Raw genomic sequence first — 11,304 nt, forward strand, 5'->3', positions numbered from 1 at the left:
TCAACATTGTGCATATGTGGCGTAATACACGAACAAGGAACGAAGCCATACAAGTATAATCATTTGCAAGAGGAAAGGCTTTATAAGGGAAGCCCCCAAGTAAATGGGGTATTTGAATTTGTGTGTCACAAACAAAGTTTAGACAAGGAAGTTTTTCACAAACAACTTTTTGCCAAAAACGTATAGTGCTTGGTCGGACTGAAAAAATTTAAAACTTTAAAACTTTGAGCATGAAAGCGACTTAGCTGGTTAATGTGTTCGGCATTGATGACGCGGTCTGAGCTTGATGCCGGACAAGGTTCCAGCCTCTCAGGCTGGTCCCCAGGTGGCCAAGCAGAGAGTTAGGCACTCCGAGAAGATGAAGCCCCCAGTCCAGCCGTAGTAATGGAGCAGGTCGGCGCGCCAAGGCGAAAACATAGTACACTCGACGGAGGCGACAGCACGGCTCAGTCTGAGTCGATTGGCTGCACATATAAAATAGTGCAAACCAAAAGAAATGACAAATAAAGATAATAATGTATATTAAAAAAATTCTTCTACTTATTTAATACAAGTGGTAAATAATGAAAGAGATATGGCCTGAGCGTCGAGGTCAATGTTATTGCAGGGCGTCGGCGCAATGTGGTATAGGCGTGGCAAAGCCCGAATTCACAGGTTGGTCCGAGTTCCGGATACAGCGTTCGCCAAACTATATACGGAAACTATGCGAACCACCACGCGACCGTTGTTAATGTGGCCACCATTTGATAGACCTGTGTATAGATGATGGAACAAATCAGAGTAATAATTCCTTGAGAAAAATAAATCCAAACAAGCAAAAGTTGCTAGGATTAATAGCACCTGGTTTATTTGTTGTAGCGGTCCGAAGAAAGGTTTCTCCCAAAATCCGGACTCGATCCGCATACCCATTGCCTAATGGGTGATGAAGCGAAGGCATAGCGATGCTGGCAAAGGTTGGCTAGCCGAGGCAAATGCCAGGGTCCAGCTAACATGATGAAGCTGGTTGGCTGGTGACGCCGAGGTTTCCGAAGTAAGTTGACGAAGAGATGGCAAAGCCCTCGGCCTAGCCGAGGTGATGGAGCAGGTCGATAAGGAGATGTTGCACCTGCCAAGTCAGCCAAGGTGTTGAAGTAGTCTGGCGTGATGGACATCGTCTCGATGAAGCAATGGTTCGGCCATGCTGATGCAGGTCGTAACTTGTGACGTGGTCAATGCTGGCTTGATGAAGTGACCGCGCGGCGATGCCGGTGTGCCCGCTCCGTGCAATCCGTGGGGCGGTGATGTTGGTGACGAGTTATCCTTCATGATGCCAAACTATTGTTCAGCTAGATGAGATGATGATCTGAAGAAGTTGAGCTCGGCTCAGCAAAGCGACGACGTGTCTAGCACAGGTCGGCCGCCATGGAGTCGGGCCGGTTTGACACCGGCGCGATGGTTAAAATCTGATTGTAAAAATACTTTTAATATTAATGGGATGTGTTTGAGAATAAAACAAAATACCCCATACGAAAACTTCCTTCAAAAAGGGTGTCCAAAATCCCGTTCATAAAGAAGATGAACTCGGATCGGATTCGTTCTCGCGTAGAAAACAGATCCAAAAAGTGATGCACTAATCGGAAGGTTCCCGGAGTTTGGACGGTCAGATCGAGCCGAAGTTTTGACAGGTGGTAGATATAGGAATTCCGCAGCCGATCAACGGTTGGATCTTCCAAAGGACGCCCGAGCTAGATGCTGGACACCACACTCCAAACTCGTTCGGATTCTCGTCCAGATTCAATAGGGCTCCGGTATATCGGAGATTGCCGGAGATTCCTCCATCGGAACTCGACGAAATTTTACAAGGTTGTTGTAGACTTAATTCTGCATAATTCCACTAAAGCAATCATTAAACGACACTCAAGGAGGCAGAGGCGGTGGGTACGAGTTTGCTGTCAGAAAAACACCGCGGCCGCCCGAGGGCAATGTTGATGTTGAGCTCCCGAGCTCCATGGATGATTCCTCCATGATCTTGATAGAGATTGGAGTTGATTTTGATGAAGGCCCTCCTCCGAACATGACGATCGGAGGTAGGGCGCAGTCCTCGGTCAAGCAAAGGTGACCAGTCGAGCTGGTGATGAAGGAGTCGGCGTCGCGGTTGATCTGCAGTCGAGCTATTGATCCTTTTGCCGATCACACAGTGGAACTCTGAATGAAAGCACCAATGTCGGTGTCAAAACCTGCGCATCTCGGGTAGGGGGTCCCAAGCTGTGCATCTTAGGATCAATGGTAACATGAACACGAGATTTTAGCCAGCTTTGGGCTCTCTTGATGAGACAATACCCTACATGCTGCTTGATTGACTATAATGAATATAGGTGTTAAAAGAGTTGATCTACCTCGAGATCATATATTGTGGTCTAAACCCTAGAGGTATGATGAGTAATGTCATAATCTATCGACTAGCCTGGCCTCGGCTAATATAATGTACCAAAGGACTAGGATAACAAGAGTCCTAGCCGAATACGCCTGTGGGGAGGAGTCCTTGTTTTGATCACCAAGTCTTGTGGAATCTTCCTTGTATGTGGCAACTGTCCGAACTGGCCCATGAGTATACGGCCATGGGGGTGCTCGGCCCAATCTAACTAATTGGGAGACGATGTGGTGAGTACCCCCTAGTCCAGGACACCGTCAGCGGGCGTGTGGGGCCTCCTGCCCTAGCTGTCGATCTGGAGATCATTGCCGCTGCAGCTAAGGAGCGTGGCGCGGACTGCGTACCGGCCATGAAGATCGCAACCCAATTTGGCGGTTCAAAGGGGTCCGGAATACTGTCACCATCGGAACAACCATCGAATCGGCCATCCTGGAGTTGGTACAATGACTCGGTCTCCCCGGTGATGACTCTCCATCGGAATAAACGGCCGTCTCACCATCAGATACCGGTTCAAATTCGACACCATGGATGAATTCTATGAACGCACGCTTCATGGAGGGCTGAACCCGGGCAGGGCTTGCACGCTGAGCCGTTTCGACGAGGTCGGTGCAGATGTCCGGCTCAGGGCCCGGTTCGCTGATCTTGCTGATGAAGACATGAATTCCTCCAAAGGGGACCCGGTACCCGTACTCGATTGAGCCGGCGTCAGGGCCCCAGTCTGCATCGTCGATGTAGAGCTTGCCGCGATGACTCTTGGTCATCCGGCCCACTGCATATCCCTTGAGTCCCTCGAACTTGCCCTCCAAGAACTTGAAACCATCGTGCGATAGCCCCACGGTGGGGGCCAACTGTCATGGAATTATCACATTAGATGTCCTAGTGTGAGGACTTAGACGTGGAGCCATCGCGACTAGGTTAGCTTAGAGGGGTTAAACCGGACAAAGGACATGGGGAGTTTATACTGGTTCGGTCCCTTGCGGTGAAGGTAAAAGCCTACGATCAAGTTGTGGTGGAATTGATGGGGTCTCGATAACCAGGGAGCGAATCCGCTTTGCCTAGCTCTCGAGTTGTTGTTTCTTGTCCCTGAACCACCGCCGGGTCGTCCCTTTATATACACAGGTTGATGCCCGGCGGTTTACAGAATCCTGAGGCCGGCTCATACATGTGTCCGGCTTGGTTTCTACCTTTTCCTATCTTAGAAATCAAGTTACATATCTCATGGCGGTTTATGTCTATGGGCCATCATCCGCCCTTGGGCTCTGGGCCTTTAAGTCTTTGTAGTAAAGCGCCACACTCCTTGTCTTCATGGGCTTCTATACGGATGATTCCTTATGAGTATAACCCGGCCCCTCCTGGGTGGTTTATACTCAGTAGTTATATCCCCTACAGGTCCCGAAGTGATTTCCACGAGTGAGGAACCCCGGGGTGCTTTTACTTGTCGGTTACCAACACTCACAATTTTGGCCAATTCGGGTCCGTTTCATGGATTATTACTCATTGTTTTGGGGTCCCAGAGCGATTTCCATGATTGACGATCCCCGGGGTGCATTTACGTGTTGGTCATCAAGACACACAGTTTGGGCCAATTCTGGACTGTTTCTTGGACTATTACTCAGTTTTGGGGTCCCGAAGTGATTTCAATGATTGATGAACCCCGGGGTGCGTTCACGTGTCGGTTATCAACACTCACAATTTTGGCCAATTCTGGTCCGTCTCATGGACTATTAATCTCCATTTTGGGGTCCCAGAACGATTTCCACGATTGAAGATCCCCGGGGAACGTTTGGGTGTCCGTCGTCAACACTGACAGTTTTGGCCAATTCTGACCCGTTTCATGGACTATTACTCACCTTTTTGGGGTCCCGAAGCGATTTCCATAGTTTTTGAACCCCAAGGTGCACTTACGTGTCGGTCATCAACACTCGCAGTTTTGGCCAATTCTGGCCCGTTTTGTGGACTATTACTCACTGTTTTGGGTCCCGGAGGGATTTCCACGATTGACGAACCCCTGGTGCGTTTATGTGTCGGTCATCAACACTTGCGGTTTTTTTCGATTCTGACCCATTTCGTGGACTATTACTCACTGTTTTGGGGTCCCAAAGCAATTTCCATTGTTGTCGAACCCCAAGGTGTGCTTACGTGTTGGTCGTCAAGACTCGCAGTTTGGGCCGATTTTGGCCCGTTTCTTGGAGTATTACTATGTTTTTGGGTCCCAAAGTGATTTCCACGATTGATGAACCCCGGGGTGCGTTTACGTATCGGTTACCAACACTCATAATATTGGCCAATTCTAGACTGTTTCGTGGACTAGTATTCACCGTGTTGGGGTCCCAGAGCAATTTTGACGATTGATGATCCCCGGGGTGCGCTTAAGTATTCATCGTCAGCACTCACAGTTTTGGCAAATTCTGACCCGTTTCGTGGACTATTACTCACTGTTTTGGGGCCCCGGAGTGTTTTCAACGATCGACGAACCCAAGGGTGCGTTTACGTGTCGGTCATCAACACTCTCAGTTTTTGCGATTTTCACCGTTTTGGGGTCCCAAAGCGATTTCCATTGTTGTCGAACCACAAGATGTGCTTACATGTTAGTCATGAAGACTCGCAGTTTGGACCGATTTTGGCCCATTTTTGGACTATTACATAGTTTTGGGGTCCCGAAGTGATTTCCACGATTGACGAACCCCGGGGTGCTTTTACGTGTCGGTTACCAACACTCACAATTTTGGCCAATTCGGGTCCGTTTCGTGGACTATTACTCACCACTTTGGGGTCCCGGAGTGATTTCCATGATTGACGAACCTCGGGGTGCGTTTACGTGTTGTTTTCAAGACACGCAGTTTGGGCCGATTCTGGACTGTTTCTTGGACTATTACTCAGTTTTTGAGTCCCGAAGTGATTTCCATGATTGACGAATCCCGGGTTGCATTTAGATGTCAGTTATCAACACTCACAATTTTGGCCAATTCTGGTCCGTCTCGTGGGCTATTACTCACCGTTTTGGGGTCCCAGAGCGATTTCCACAATTGATGATCCCGGGGGTGCGTTTACGTGCCCGTCGTCAACACTCACAGTTCTGGCCAATTCTGACCCGTTTCGTGGACTATTACTCACCGTTTTGGGGTCTCGAAGCGATTTCCATAGTTGTTGGGCCCCAAGGTGTGCTTACGTGTTGGTCATCAACAATCATAGTTTTTGTCCGACTCTGGTCCGTTTCGTGCACTATTACTCACTGTTTCGGGGTCCCGGAGTGTTTTGCACGATTGACGAACCCCGTGGTGCGTTTACGTGTCGGTCATCAACACTCACAGTTTTGGCCGATTCTGGTCCGTTTGGTGCACTATTACTCACCGTTTTGGGGTCCTAGAGCGATTTACACGATTGGCGATCCCCGGGGTGCGTTTACTTGTCGGTTATCAACACTAACAATTTTGCCCAATTCTGGTCCGTCTCGTGGACTATTACTCACCTTTTTGGGGTCCCAGAGCCATTTCCATGATTGACGATCCCCGGGGGTGCGTTTACGTGCCAGTCATCAACACTCACAGTTCTGGCCAATTCTGATCCGTTTCGTGGACTATTAGTCACCTTTTTGGGGTCCCGAAGTGATTTCCATAGTTTTTGAAATCAAAGATGCACTTACGTGTCGGTCATCAACACTCACAGTTTTGGCCGATTCTGGGCCGTTTTGTGGAATATTACTCACTCTTTGGGGTCCCGGAGGGATTTCCACGATTGACGAACCCCTGGTGCGTTGATGTGTCGGTCATCAACACTCGCGGTTTTGTTGTTTCTGACCCGTTTCGTGGACTATTACTCATTGTTTTGGGGTCCCAAAGCGATTTCGATTGTTGTCGAACCCCAAGGTGTGCTTACGTGTTGGTCACCAAGACTCGCAGTTTGGGCCGATTCTGGCCCCTTTCCTGGACTATTACTCAGTTTTGGGTTCCCAATGTGATTTCCACGATTGATGAATCCCGGGGTGCGTTTACGTATCAGTTACCAACATTCACAATTTTGGCCCATTCTAGACCGTTTCGTTGACTATTACTCACCGGTTTGGGGTCCGTGAGCGATTTCCACGATTGATGATCCCCAGGGTGCGCTTAAGTGTTCGTCGTCAACACTCACAGTTTTGGTCAATTCTGACCCGTTTCGTGGACTATTACCCACTATTTTGGGGCCCCGGAGTGTTTTCCACGATTGACGAACCCCAGGGTACGTTTACGTGTGGGTCATCAACACTTTCGGTGTTTGTCAATTCTGACACGTTTAGTGGTCTATTACTCACCATTTTCGAGTCCCAAAGCAATTTCCATGGTTGTCGAACCCCACGGAGTGCTTACGTGTTGGTCGTCAAGACTCGCAGTTTGGGACGATTCTGGCCCGTTTCTTGGACTATTACTCAGTTTTGGGGTCCCGAAGTGATTTCCACGATTGATGAACCCCGGTGTGCGTTTACGTGTCCGTTATCAACACTCACAATTTTGGTCAATTCTGCTCCGTTTCGTGGACAATTACTCACTGGTTTGGGTCCCGAAGGGATTTCCACGATTGACGATTACCAACACTCGCGGTTTTTGTTGATTCAGATCCGTTTCGTGGACTATTATTCACCATTTTGGGGTCCCAGAGCGATTTCCACGATTGACGATCCCCGGGGTGCATTTACGTGTTGGTCATCAAGACACACAGTTTGGGCCAATTCTGGACTGTTTCTTGGACTATTACTTAGTTTTGGGGTCCCGAAGTGATTTCCACGATTGACGAACCCCGAGGTGCGTTTACGTGTCGGTTATCAACACTCACAATTTTGGCCAATTCTAGTCCGTCTCGTGGACTATTACTCTCCATTTTGGGGTCCCAGAGCGATTTCCACGATTGACGATCCCGGGGGTGCGTTTACATGTCCATCGCCAGCACTCCCAGTTCTGGCCAATCCTGACCCGTTTCGTGAACTATTACTCATATTTTTGGGGTCCCGAAGCGATTTCCATAGTTTTTGAACCCCAAGGTGTGCTTACGTGTCGGTCATCAATACTCGCGTTTTTTGTCGATTCTGACCCGTTTTGTGGACTATTACTCACTGTTTTGGGGCCCTGGAGTGTTTTCCACAGTTGATGAACCCCAGGTTGCGTTTACGTGTCGGCCATCAACACGCGGTTTTTGTCGATTCCGACCCGTTTCATGGACTATTACTCACCGTTTTGGGGTCCCAAAGAGATTTCCATTGTTGTCGAACCCCAAGGTGTGCTTACGTGTTGGTCGTCAAGACTCGCAGTTTGGGCCGATTTTGGCCCGTTTTTGAACTATTACACAGTTTTGGCGTCCCGAAGTGATTTCCCCGATTGACGATCCCCGGGGCGCGTTTACACGTCGGTTATCAACACTCACAATTTTGGCCAATTCTTGTCCGTCTCGTGGACTATTACTCTCTATTTTGGGGTCCTAGAACGATTTCCACGATTGAAGATCCCCGGGGTGCGTTTGGGAGTCCGTCGTCAACACTGATAGTTTTGACCAATTCTGACCCATTTCATGGACTATTACTCATCGTTTTGGGGTCCCGAAGCGATTTCCATAGTTGTTGAACCCCAAGGTGCACTTAAATGTTGGTCATCAACAATCATAGTTTTGTCCGATTCTGGTCCGTTTCGTGCACTATTACTCACTTTTTCGGGGTCCCGAAGTGTTTTGCACGATTGACGAACCCCGGGGTCCGTTTACGTGTCGGTCATAACCACTCGCGGTTTTGTCGATTCTGGCACGTTTCGTGGACTATTACTCACCGTTTTGGGGTCCCAAAGAGATTTCCAATGTTGTCGAACCCCAAGGTGTGCTTACGTGTTGGTCGTCAAGACTCGCAGTTTGGGCCGATTTTGGCCCGTTTTTGAACTATTACACAGTTTTGGCGTCCCGAAGTGATTTCCCCGATTGACGAACCCCGGGGTGCTTTTACGTGTTGGTTACCAACACTCACAATTTTGGCCAATTCGGGTCCGTTCCGTGGATTATTACTCACCGTTTTGGGGTCCCAGAGCGATTTCCACGATTGACGATCCCCGAGGTGCATTTACGTGTTGGTCGTGAAGACATGCAGTTTGCGCCGATTCTGGAATGTTTCTTGGACTATTACTCAGTTTTGGGGTCCAGAAGTGATTTCCACGATTGATGAACCCCGGGGCGCGTTTACACGTCGGTTATCAACACTCACAATTTTGGCCAATTCTAGTCCGTCTCGTGGACTATTACTCTCCATTTTGGGGTCCTAGAACGATTTCCACGATTGAAGATCCCCGGGGTGCGTTTGGGAGTCCGTGGTCAACACTGATAGTTTTGACCAATTCTGACCCATTTCGTGGACTATTACTCATCGTTTTGGGGTCCCGAAGCGATTTCCGTAGTTGTTGAAACCCAAGGTGCGCTTACGTGTTGGTCATCAACAATCATAGTTTTATCCGATTCTGGTCCGTTTCGTGCACTATTACTCACTTTTTCGGGGCCCCGAAGTGTTTTGCATGATTGACGAACCCCGGGGTGCGTTTACGTGTCGGTCATCAACACTCGTGGTTTTGTCGATTCTGGCACGTTTCGTGGACTATTACTCACCGTTTTGGGGTCCCAAAGAGATTTCCACGATTGACAAACCCTACGATGCGCTTACGTGTCGGTCATCAACAATCGCCGTTTTGGCCGAAGTGTTTTGCACGATTGGCGATCCACGGGGTGCGTTTACGTGTCAGTTATCAACACTCACCATTTTTCCCAATTCTGGCCATGTCTCGTGGACTATTACTCACCATTTTGGAGTCCCAGAGCGATTTCCACGATTCATGATCCCGGGGGTGTGTTTACGTGCCCGTCGTCAACACTCATAGTTCTGGCCAATTCTGACCCGTTTCGTGGACTATTACTCACCTTTTTGGGGTCCCAAAGTGATTTCCATGGTTGTTGAACCCTACGGTGCGCTTACTTGTCGGTCATAAAAAATCACAAATGTTCCCGATTCTGGTCTGTTTCGTGCACTATTACTCACCGTTTTGGGGTCCTAGAGGGATTTCCACCATTGACGAACCCCGGGGTGCGTTTACGTATCAGTTATCAACACTGACAATTTTGGCCAATTCTGGTCCGTCTCGTGGACTATTACTCACCGTTTTGGGGTCCCAAAGCGATTTCCACGATTGACGATACTGGGGGTGCGTTTACGTGTCTGTCGTCAACACTCACATTTCTGGCCAATTCTGACCCGTTTCGTGGACTATTACTCGCCTTTTTGGGGTCCTGAAGCGATTTCCATAGTTGTTGAACCCAAAGATGCAATTACGTGTCGGTCATCAACACTGTTTTGGGTCCCTTTTTGGGGTGCGTTTATGTGTCGGCCATCAACACTCGCGGTTTTTGTCGATTCTGACCTATTTCCTGGACTATTACTCACTATTTGGGGGTCCCAAAGCGATCTCCATTATTATCGAACCCCAAGGTGTGCTTATGTGTTGGTCGTCAAGACTCGCAGTTTGGGCCGATTCTGGCCTGTTTCCTTCACTATTACTCCGTTTTGGGTTCCCAAAGTTATTTCCGTGATTGATGAACCCCGGGGTGCATTTACATATCGGTTACCAACACTCACAATTTTGCCAATTTTAGACCGTTTCGTGGACTATTACTCACTGGTTTGGGGTCCCTGAGTGATTTCCACGATTGATGATCCCTGGGGAGCACTTAAGTGTTCATCGTCAACACTAACAGTTTTGGCCAATTCTGACCCATTTCGTGGAGACCATTTTTCACTGTTTTGGGGCCCCGGAGTGTTTTCCACGATTTACGAACCCCAGGGTTCATTTACGTGTTGGTCATCAACACTCTTGGGTTTTGTCGATTCTGACACATTTCGTGGTCTATTACTCACCGTTTTCAGGTCCCAAAGCAATTTCCATGGTTGTCAAACCCGAGGTAGGCAGGGAGTGCTTACGTGTTGGTTGTCAAGACTCGCAGTTTGGGCCGATTCTGGCCCGTTTCTTGGACTATTACTGAGTTTTGGGGCCGCGAAGTGATTTCCACGATTGACGAACCCCGTGGTGCGTTTACGTGTCGGTTATCAAAACTTATAGTTTTGGCCAATCCTGCTCCGTTTCGTGGACTGCTACTCACTGGTTTGGGTCCCAGAGGGATTTTTACGATTGACAAACCCCTGCACTACTAGGGAAAAGCCTATACACAGAATCTTACCAGAAGCGCTCCACAAAATACAACGCTGCTGCTACTTAGCAGCAGCGCGTGTTAGGGAAACACGCTGCTGACAGGAAAATAGCAGTAGCGCGTCCACCACAAACCGCGCTACTACTATAATTGCCATGACCTCGGCCCCCCGCTAGTTATAGTAGTAGCGCACTATACTGAACCGCGCTACTGCTATAGAAGTTAGCAGCAGCGCGCTTATAGGAAAACTGCTACTGCTAAGATCAGCCCACAAGTTTAGTCCCACCTCACTCCGTGAACAGGGTGTTTACCACCTTAAATATGTTATTTCTGAAACTACCACAACCAGTTGGTCTTCACTGAACTCTATGTGTAAATTTTTTGGCTGCAATATGAGTCCTCTCCGGTTACTACCGGATAGGACTCATACTGATAATTCAGATTGTACACAAAAACATCATTGATGTCCAATGTATTATTTGCATTGACGTATTTTTTGTATAGTTACATTTAGCAGTAGCGGTTTATGTGCAAGGCGCTACTGCTATTCAGATTAGCTGTAGCGCGACTTGGCAAACGCGCTACAACTATCCCTACCTTATCCCCACGCCCACGACCGGCCCTCACTCACACTCTCACTCTCGCCCCCCGTGCCAATAACCGTCATTGTGCGTCGCCGCCGCCGCCGCCGCCTT

Source organism: Triticum aestivum, chromosome 4B, assembly GCF_018294505.1.
Source record: "Triticum aestivum cultivar Chinese Spring chromosome 4B, IWGSC CS RefSeq v2.1, whole genome shotgun sequence".
Classification (NCBI taxonomy): Eukaryota; Viridiplantae; Streptophyta; class Magnoliopsida; order Poales; family Poaceae; genus Triticum; species Triticum aestivum.